The following is an 11,599-nucleotide window of genomic DNA, read 5'->3' as shown; positions in this document are numbered from 1 at the left end:
ACTTATAGTTTTGGTCACTAACATTGACAAACATGCTTGAGATAGCAACGCATGCGAGTTCGACCGAGCAATGCTCTAACAGTACATGTAACTCTATTTGTCCCGGTGTTATACCTGTACCGGTGATACATGTCTGGCTCTAGATCGGTACCGGGTTTTTACTCGGCTAACTCGCTATGAATAGCAAAAAATCTGAAAATTGTTTGATCATGCTAATCAATCTAAATCCATATTTCTGTAAATGTTCTTTAAAACTATAACATCTAACACAGCTAAAACTTGGAATCAAAATACAATGAATTAATATCTCACCAATATCAATCAATACATGAGCAGAAAATACTAATAGTGATGCTACCATTATTAACATAAACACTACTATCCATGAGCATCTTTTAATCTTCTGACCTTTTCCACCACCCATGACTGCTAATACAAAACCTCAAATCACATATCTAAACACAAAAAATAACTGAAACCCTTTGTTAATCATCCTTCCAGACCATCAATTTCATCTTCCAAGTCTTCTTTGAATTCCTCTTATGAAACCCTAAACTTCTGAATTATCATCAAATCAACTTCACAACATCAATTAATGATAACCAATTGCTCTACTCTATCATCAAATCACATAAACATTGAACCTTAGGGTCCTGCTGAAAGAAATTGTAGATTAACTGCTAAAATCAAACCAAATTAGCAAAATCAGACCACCGAAACAAAACTTAAAAAATAAATCATGCTAATCAAAACATAATCAAAAAAAAAAAAAAGAATACAAATCAAGAGAGAGAGAGAGATTGATTGATTACATGCCGTTGTTGTTTAATCAAACATGCAGTTATAATAAGAACCCTAAAAAATTTAATCTTCTTTACCAAAAATCAGATTGAGACGTTAGTAACTAAAGAAGAAGAAGCGAAGAAGAAAGATGGTGGTTGCTGTGATAGAGTTATATTTGCACAACGAAGAATAAGAATGTGGTGGTTGTTGTGATAGAGTTACATTTTCCGCTGAACAAAATAATAAGTGAATGAGGAGTGTGGAGGAGGAAGGAACGAAGTGAAGGGCTTAGGTTAGTCAAAGTTATATGAGAAGAAATGGAGGATTAGGATTAAAAGGAATCATTAAAATCAATGGTAATAGATAAACTATACTGACGGGAATATGTATAGAACCGGTCCATGTACCCATTCCTCTACCGGTTCATTCCCACTCCATGTATCACATACACCGATTTCGGTCCGGTTCATCTTTGTCACTTTCAGGGTTGACGAAATATCAATTTACAAGTGTGCACATGGATATATTCTTTATCTAGAAAATTGTCTCGGTATCAGTTACAGGTCATGTTAGAGCATTGCTCGGTTGAACCCACCAACTGTTGGTATGTCAAGTTTGGTTGTCATATTTTAGTATCAAAACTCAATTAGAGTCGCTTGATTGAATGTGCTAGAGTCAACTTCGTTTAGGTTAGACTAGAAAGTCTAGGAATGTTGAGACATACAAGTATTACCTTGAAGACCTGAAGATTGTGAAGACGTATCGACTACAATGAAGACATCATCCTTCCACTTGAGGTATAGTGATACTGACTTGACTTGTTTCCGTTCCTATCGTTGCTTTCAAGTTGTTTAAGATTGAAAAAATAACATGCGAGGTTATATTTAATTCTCTAGTATTAGACTTGGACTTTTTATTATGATCAAAGTGTCAAGGATGAAAATTTGATTATGAAGTATAACGTTTATCTTTTGAACTTCGTAAACATGGCATCGACATAATCTATGTAACTTGTTACTTGATTGTGTATTGGAAATAGGTGTGATTTCATCCTAGAAAACTATGTTTGATTACATATGTTTAAAGGAAGTACATACACGAAACTTGTTTCATAATCGAAAGGAAATCAATAGGCGACTTGGCCCGGTTTTCATTGAAGATCTATTGGATGACCAATTCGAACCTAGGTAAGATCTTTGGTAGAACTGATCTTAACTTATGTTGAGAATTATGGTAGAACCGATCTTTACCTAGTTTGAGACACGCGGTAGAAACGATCTTAACTTATGTTGAGAGTCTTGGTAGAACCGATCCTTACCTATATTGGGATACCTGACAGATCCGATCTTAACTTATGATGAGAGTCTTGGTAGAATCGATCCTTACCTATATTGGGAATCATGGTGAAACCAATCCTAGATTTTGTTGGGAGTCATGGTAGAACAGATCCCTACCTATATTTAGAGACTTGGTATAACCGATCTTAACCTATGTTAGGAGTCATGGTAGAACCGGTCCCAATAGCAAAACCGATCCTCTATATATTCACACATTACTTTAAGGTTTTGTGTGAGTTTGGAATTAGGGTTTGCTAAATAGGAAAGTTCATGATGTCGACATAATTTGGACATGAATATAATTCTTATCTTTTATTGTTCAATGCTATCCCTTGATACTCAAGGTGATCCCAATCCGAAATATCGAGAATCTTTGAATTAAGATTTTCGATTATATGTTTTTGATTTTCCAACAAATCAATACATATATGTTGGAAATTTACATTAGTTAAGTTCGAAACTAATATTAGATTTTTTCTAGTGATAAATTTTGAAATTACAGGTTGGATATTAGTTGGAAATAGGAAAACCGAAATTAGGTACTCATTAAATATCTTGAGAATATTTTCGGTTTTGGAATGTCCTTGTTGTCCAAACAACTTTGGTCTATAAATAGTTGAGTTTGCATTTCTTGCAAACAATCCTAAGAGCCAGGCAAACTTCATTCGTGTTGTTTTCGGTGGAGCCGTCTATCCGGAGAGGAAAGTACCCTAACGAAATCTCTTACGACCGTTCGATTAAAGACTTTTGTGGGATCAAGAAGCTCTACGAGTACCGTAGGTGGGAAACTAGATAATTGCATTGTTATTTTAGTTTTCAATTATTGTTTTGATTGATTAACGGTTGTTGAAACTTTGATTGCACCTAGTTTGATTTTTCTTGAGAGCCTTCTCTTCTAACATAAGGGTCACTCAAACTAGATCAAAGTATTGACGGGATCTTTAGAAATGTTTTTAGATATAAAAACAACTTGTGATCATCCATTGTTAACAGACTTCGTTCTGTGTGTAATCGATCATAAGTAGATTCAAGTTTGTGGTGTGCAGGTACATAAGAAGGCAATTGGAGATTTGAAGACAAGAAGATTTTTCTTATTGGTTTTCGTATCTCGTGATTTGTGTACACATCTCAATCGGACGGGATCCGATTTAGATCCGATTTATCTTCGATATATTTGATCATATAGTTTTTTAGATCGGCAACTATCATTTGGTGGTATTCTTTAATATCCGAAGTTGATAGTTGTGAATCCGAATCTAAGTTACTCATTTGGATTGATCTTACCCGACAAAGGAGTTTACTAGTTCAAACGGAAGAGCCTTTGTCAAAACTCAACGAATCTTTTTTATTAAAATATTATTGGAGCAGTTACCAAATAGCTTTGTTCCTTTACTGTTTGGAAGACGATCAAAAGAGTTGAGTGCTTAAGACTTTACATCGGTAAAGCAACTCATGATAGTGATTTTCTATCTTGGGATTCACGTGCGTGACCAGAAGGTCGTAGGCGCAGGGATACTGAGGGAACTAAGTAACTAGGGGTAGATTACTTGGTCTCAACTATACGAAGTTGGCTTTGTTCTTTGTGTAGCGGCTTAATTCTGAGAGTATTCAAAACTGGACTAGGTCCCGGGTTTTTTTTGCATTTATAGTTTCCTCGTTAACAAAATCTTGTTGTGTGATTTAATTTTACTTTCCACAATTATAATTGTTCTATTATAATAAAAGTAAATACACTGATACGTTAATCTTAATCAATTGACATTGATCATATAGTCAATCGGTCTTGTACCGTAACTATTGTCAAGTGAATACCTTGTTATTGTATTGTGTCAACTTTTTCCATAGACGATCACACTTGGTATCAGACTTATAAGTTGAAATGAAAAATCATGGTGTATTTGGGTACCCTCATAATTTCAGGTCACTTCATGGATCACTGATATAAACCGGCTAACACTTTGTAACGAGTCACTTCTGGGACCAACCGGCTAGGGGAGCATACATCTCATATCCATACCATGCCACACGAAATTCCAACTCCTGGCGGAATAATTTCAATTTTTGTGGATTAAGCCATTCTTCAGGAATGAGGCAATTTCTCGCTTTACTGGTATTAAAACCGTTAGTACCATGATTAAATGATAACGTAAATTATCAAAGTTCGCGAATTAGATATTCTCACCTTTATCATACTTATATATATTATTCTGCTGATATATATAAGTGTGTGCGCGCGCGCGCGCTTTAATTGATATAAGTTTCGATTTAACGTACAAATTGAAACCATAATTCGTTATCATATCCCGATCAGAACAAAAATAATATATATAACTACAAGGCTAAAACCATAATTAATGGAAACAATGCAAAAATAAAAGAAAAATAATATTTTTCGCCGATCGAAAACGTCGTTTTTTCGTAAATTGATTAAAAATAGTCGACCATAACAACAATTTAACCGTCATGAGCTCTTCTTGTAATTACCTCTTGGTTAACTTAAGATACTAGTGAAGATGCGTCAACTATTCCGAGAAGCATACCTTCACAATATTCTGATCTTTGTCCTTAATTCAGAATCACAATATTATTCTATTACTCTAGTATCTGATCTTTGATCGGATTTTCGGTGATGTTTGTCTGTCAAGTTAGGGTTTCTGATTATATGTGTAATTCGGTTGAAGCACTGAACAACTAGAAGAGAATTAGAAGAGAGAGAAATATTCAAAGTGTAGTTTTTATTAATAAAATGTCTTGTCTACATTATCAGCCTTTTTGGCTATTTATACATTGTATGAACTTGAGGATTACATGTAAATGACTTACATCTCAAGTAAGCACGTGACGACTAAGACCTAATTAGTTTTCCCACGTTGCACTTGTTTGGACTGGGACACCTCTTCGTGATGACTATCTCTCTCTCCAGATCTTGAATCAGTTGAAAACTTTGAGGTTCTTCACAGCTTACGACATTGATCTCAGGTCTTCCGCGTCTATCTTCTTGTCTCTTCTTTAATTGGAAACTTTTAGTTAGAGTCTGTCATGTCTCAGTCTTTGGGCTGACTCTTCTGTGGGCTGCCTTAGTCATGGGTGTACTAGTAGTACCACTAGTTACCGTTATTCAATTATTAGCTTTTAGCTTTTACTGTAATCTTTATTAATTACCGTTATAACTAGGGCAGATGAGCTCATGTGATGTGCACACTCACCTGAAACGCTATCTTCTTATACTCTATCGAGTCCTGTAAGAAGTCTTCAATCAATTTTATCAGCTTTTGCTTCTGCCTCTCTGAGGTTTTACCCCTTTCAACTTGCAGTGTAGATCCTGTAGTTGAGTCTGATTAACCGGTTGTAGTGTAGATCACTACAATTGGTATCAGAGCACTCGATCCGAGTGACCTGTTACAATGGTGAATCAAAAAGAGTTCGAATATTTTCAGAGAAACACCAACAAAAACATAGAAGAGTTATCTCAGAAGTTTGATAATACAATCGCTAAGATCCATCAGAAACTTCCCACTATGCTAGCAGCTAACAACACTGAATTGATCAAGAGTTTATCTCAACTCATTGTTCAAGAAATAGATCGAGTCGTGAATAAGGATAAATCATATGGCGGTTCGATTCAACATCCAGGGATGACCTCCCCTAATAGATATCACTTCAGCGGAGGTAATGGCCCTAACAACTCTATATTATCTAATCAGATTACAGGCCATCACAAGCCTAAGGTAGATTTTCCCATATTTGGGGGTACAAATCCTAGATCATGGCTCAGGAAGTGTAAGAAGTTTTTTCAGCTACATCCCATGGATGAAGAGCGGAAGGTACATATGGCCTCATTATATTTGGATGAGAAGGCTGATCTCTGGTTTCAGGATTACCAGGAGGGTAGAGAAGTTATACACTGGGAAGATTTTATAATTGACATCACAGCCTGATTCCAAGCATTGGGTCATGATGATATTATGAGTGAATTCAATAAATTGTATCAAACAGGTATTGTGTTGGAGTATCAAGAAATATTTGAAGAACTGAAGGCATTAATGGTGGCTAAGAACAAGCACTTCTCTGAATATTACTTCACCTCAACCTCATTAGTGGCTTAAAAGAAGAATTGTGTATAGCAGTGCAAATGTTCTCACCTAAGGGATTAAGAGAAGCAATACACTTAGCTAGGATGCAAGAAGCATTACTAGAGACCACAACTAGAAGGATTAGAGCAGCAGCCAAATTTCCTCCCTTGCAGATACCACACAACAACAGGGCAATAGTGACTTCTCCAAAATCCAGTACACCTTCTCCAAGACAAGCCACTACTACCAGCCCTAAGATGTTACCCATTAAAAGATTAACATATGCTGAGATGAGGGCTAGAAGAGAAAGGGGTCTCTGCTATAGCTGTGATGAAGAGTTTAAGAAATGCCATAAGTGTGTAAAGCAACAGATATTCATGTTGGCTACTGAGGAAGAAGAAGCAGTGCCATCAGAAGAAGAATCACCTGGCAGTACACCCCTCATTTAGGAGATTGTAAAAGATGAAGTGGAGATATCCTTGAATGCCTTATCAGGTAATGTATCTCATAACACCATTAAAATTCAAGGGAAATCTAGAAACCAAAAATCCCTCATCATATTGACAGATAGTGGAAGTACTCATAGTTTCATAGACCCTAAGGTGGCTAGGAGCAGTGGGGGTTGTATTGAACCCACAAAAACATATCAGGTAGCAGTTGCTGATGGTAGTAAGCTTAAAAGCAAGTCCAGGTGCCCAAATTTTACTTGGACCATGCAAGGGCACCAGTTGAGTTTGAGGTGAGACTATTGGAGTTAGGGGGTTGTGATATGGTATTGGGTGTGGATTGGATGAGAACTATAAGCCCGATGCAGTTTGATTTTACAAAATTATCTATATCTTTTAAGAAGGATGGCAGGAACATTGAGTTGATAGGGCTACCAAATCAAACTCAAGCTCATATTTCCATGATCACTGGGGAAGAATGCCATAAACATCTCAAGAAGCACAAACAAGGGTTTATATGCCAACTATCTTCTATTTGTGCTAGTGAGCCAGATGCTTCCATACCTGAATCCATTCAACCTCTCCTTAACTCATACACCACAGTCTTTCAAGAACCTAAAGCCCTTCCACCTCACAGAAACCATGACCATCATATTCCACTTCAACCAAACTCAACACCCCCAAACCAAGGGCCTTACAGGATTTCTTACATTCAGAAGGACATAGTTGAGAAGATGGTACAAGAAATGCTGGATTCTGGGGTTATTAGGCCAAGCCACAGTCCTGTCTCTTCACCAATCTTACTAGTCAAGAAAAAAAATGGGAGTTGGAGGTTCTGTGTAGACTACAGAAAACTAAATGAGCTAACTATCAAGGACAAGTACCCCATTCCAATTATAGAAGAATTGCTAGATGAGTTAAAGGGTTCCAGAGTATTCTCCAAGATAGATTTAAGGGCAGGCTACCACCAGTTCATATTTAGTCACTCATATATTCACAAGACAACTTTCAAGACCCATCAAGGACACTATGAATTTTTGGTAATGCCATTTGGCCTAACCAATGCACAAGCCAGTTTTCAAGCATTAATGAATGGTGTTTTCAACCCACATCTGAGAAAATTCATATTGGTTTTATTTGATGATATTCTGGTCTACAGTCCTGATATGGAAACTCATCTTCAACACTTAAAAACCACACTATCTCTCCTCAAACATCATTCTCTATTTGTCAAGTTCAGCAAGTGCTCATTTGGGAAGTCTCGGCTTGAATATTTGGGGCATATCATCAGCAGTGAAGGAGTATCTGCAGATCCTGAGAAGATTGCTTGCATGGAAAGGTGGCCTACCCCCAAATCTATAAGAAAACTGAGAGGCTTCCTTGGGCTAACAGGGTATTACAGAAAATTTGTAAGAAATTATGGGCTTATATGTAAGCCATTGACCCAATTGCTCAAGAAGAATAACTTCCATTGGAGTGAGGTAGCTCAATCAGCATTTGATCAGTTAAAAACAACTTTTACTACTACTTCAGTTCTCATATTACCTGATTTTTCAAAACCTTTGGAACTAGCTACTGATGCCTGTGATAATGAAGTAGGGGTTGTGTTGATGCAAGAGAACAGGCACATTGCAAAGTCATGGGTGCAAGGTTCCTAGCTATGTCAACTTATGAGAAGGAAATGATGGCTATAGTCATGGATGTGACCAAGTGGAGGACATATCTATTGCGAAAAAAAAAATTTATTTATACAGACCACAACAGCATCAAGTACCTGCTGGAGCAGAAAATTCACACTGTGTCTCAACAAAAATGGTTGGCTAAGTTATTGGGGTATAACTATGAGATAAGATATAAGAAGGGAGCTGACAACAAGGTGGCTGATGCCTTATCTAGGGTGGTGCACAATGATAAATCAAATCTCCATGCTCTAAACCAAATACAACCCAAGTGGATAGAAGAAGTTCAACTGAGTTATGAAGAAGATCAGGTGGCCAAGGACCTCATTCCAAAACTGAAAATTCAAGGCAACTCTGTGGAGAATTATAACTACCAGCGAGGAATATTGAGTTTCAAGAACATGATTTATATAGGAAGCAATGGAGGCCTCAGACAAAGGATCATAGTAGCAGTCCACAACTCATCCATTGGAGGACACTCAGGTTCTCAAGCCAGCTACCAGAGAGAAAAGCTATACTTCTATTGGAGTGGTATGAAACAACAAATCCTTCATCTCATTAAATAGTGTGACATATGTCAGCAAAACAAAGGGGTCAACACTCCCCCAGCAGGACTTTTACAACTACTGAAAATCCCAGACTTTGCTTGGGAGCACATCAATATGGACTTCATCACTGGGTTGCCCAAGTTTGAAGGTAGAACAGTAATCCTGGTGGTGTATAGGTTCACCAAATACAACCATTTCTTGGCCCTCATCCATCCCTACACAGCAGCCTCAGTGGCAAAGGTATTCATTGACACAGTCTTCAAGTTGCATGGCCTACCTAAATCAATAGTGTCAGATATGGACAGTATATTCTTGAGTAATTTCTGGCAAGCCTTATTCACTAGATTAGGCACTTCCCTAAACCCGAGTACTTCCTACCACCCACAGTATGATGGACAGACAGAAAGAGTGAATGCATGTTTCGAAACATATTTGAGGTGCATGACTGGCTATAAGCCTTCTAAGTGGGTAACTTGGCTTCCTTTATCTGAATGGTGGTATAATACCACATATCACACAAGTCTAAATCTAACCCCATTTGAGGCTCTTTATGGGTATGCTCCACCTCAATTTGGTATGTTATCTTCTCAAATTGGAGCACATGCAGCTGCAGAAGACTATTTGCAACAGAGGCAAGCGATGGCACAACTGCTTAAAGGGGCTTTAGAGATGGCACAACATAGAATCAAACAACAAGCAGATAAGCAGAGAACAGAGGGAACCTTTGAAGTAGGAGACTGGATTTATCTGAGGTTACAACCCTACAGACAAACATCAGTCCAGCTCAGGAGGAATCTTAAGCTAGCTGCCAAGTTTTACGGACCCTATCAAGTGTTATCTAAGGTGGGAACTGTGGCTTATAAACTAGCATTACCAGCTGGCTCGAAAATACATTACACATTCCATGTATCACAACTTAAGCCTAAAGTGGGAAAAGGATTGGTACCACAGACTCAACTACCTGCAACTGACTCAGCAGGTAATATCAAGATCCATCCGCTTAAAGTTTTGAACTCCAGGAAGATCATGAAGTACCAACAAGAAGTGGAGCAAGTGCTGGTACAGTGGGAAGGCATGACAACAACTGAAGCTACATGGGAGGATCGTCAAGTTATGGCCAACCAGTTTGAAAACTTGATCCTTGAGGACAAGGATCTTTATAGGGAGTGTTCATTTGTCATATCTCAGTCTTTGGGCTGACTCTCCTGTGGGCTGCCTTAGTCATGGGTGTACTAGTAGTACCACTAGTTACCATTATTCAATTATTAGCTTTTAGATTTTACTGTAATCATTATTAATTACCGTTGTAACTAGGGAAGATGAGCTCATGTGATGTGCACAATCACCTGAAACCCTATATTCTTATACTCTATCGAGTCCTGTAAGAAGTCTTCAATCAATTTTATCAGCTTATGCTTCCGCCTCTCTGAGGTTTTACCCCTTTCAACTTGCAGTGTAGATCCTGTAGTTGAGTCTGATTAACCGGTTGTAGTGTAGATCACTACAGAGTCTTTGACATATGACCTTGAAACTTACTTCTTATATCAGTTGTATTACACTTCAACTGTCAGTTCTTTGGTAGATGTTGTATTTTGTCATCTACATATTTTCCCCCGTTTTAATTTAAATGAGTCTTCTGACTTCTTTTATTAGACTTAGTTCACTTAGATTTAAAAGCTTGGATATTTATGCCAACCTTTATCAACTTGGATATTTATGCCAACCTTTATCAACTTGTTATATGCTGACGTTTTAATTGGTTTTTGGATACTAGTTCCAGGTGTTTACACCCTTGTTATTTTATCTGGGTATTTTGGGCTATTTCCTTCCCAAAAACGAAGTATCTTTTCAAAGATATCATCTACCACATCTTTAATACCGCCTATGCATTTTATACCGCCTTAAAGTTTGGTTATTTTCTGTAATTTTGGTATTATGTCTTGCTATTGAGCTAATCAAGTTCATGGTACTCGATTATTCTCTTTAAAATATTATTTTTACATTGTCACTCATTATTAACATACTTACTAATCCAAGAGATTAACTACATAATGAGGCATTAAGGATCTAAATTATTTACTTAAACAATCAACCTACAAATCTTCTTCAGAATTTAAACAAAACTAACCCTATACACTAATATATGACATAAATGAAAATCTCTCAAGTGATATGAATATATTAATGTGTTGTTTTACAAATTAACAAGACAATACAAACATAAACGATAAATAAACACCTTCAATTTTCTAAAAACTTTAAACTACGAAAGCGGATATCTTAACGCCCACCATTTCTTCCGATCTCTGAAACTGAAATGAAAATGAGTGAGCACATCATCCCAAAAGGGGTGCTAGTGGAAACAAATACAACATCCAGGTAATCACTAACATGCCTCACAGTTCTACTTGAAAAAAACAATTAAACATCTTTTACATTCAACACACAGCAAAAGATTTCTCTTGCTCATCTCCCCAGATATTGCCTCAATTGACAATATCTACTAAAAAATCCACCATCGGATGGATCTACGAGAAATGCATTCGAACAACCTAAACGTATGCTATTCTAACCTCGTCTCGCTCTAAGGAGAATAAGATGCTAGAATAACCCCAGTCTCAAATGATAACACCATCTTCACGAAATGCGTACATCCCATGGTTCAGGTATCACCATCAAAGTCTAGTATATAGAAAAATGTTTGATTACTATGGTACAACTTTTAGGAGAGTA

The sequence above is a fragment of the Papaver somniferum genome, chromosome 7 (genome assembly GCF_003573695.1).
Source record: "Papaver somniferum cultivar HN1 chromosome 7, ASM357369v1, whole genome shotgun sequence".
Taxonomy (NCBI): domain Eukaryota; kingdom Viridiplantae; phylum Streptophyta; class Magnoliopsida; order Ranunculales; family Papaveraceae; genus Papaver; species Papaver somniferum.
This window is presented reverse-complemented; position numbering follows the sequence as displayed.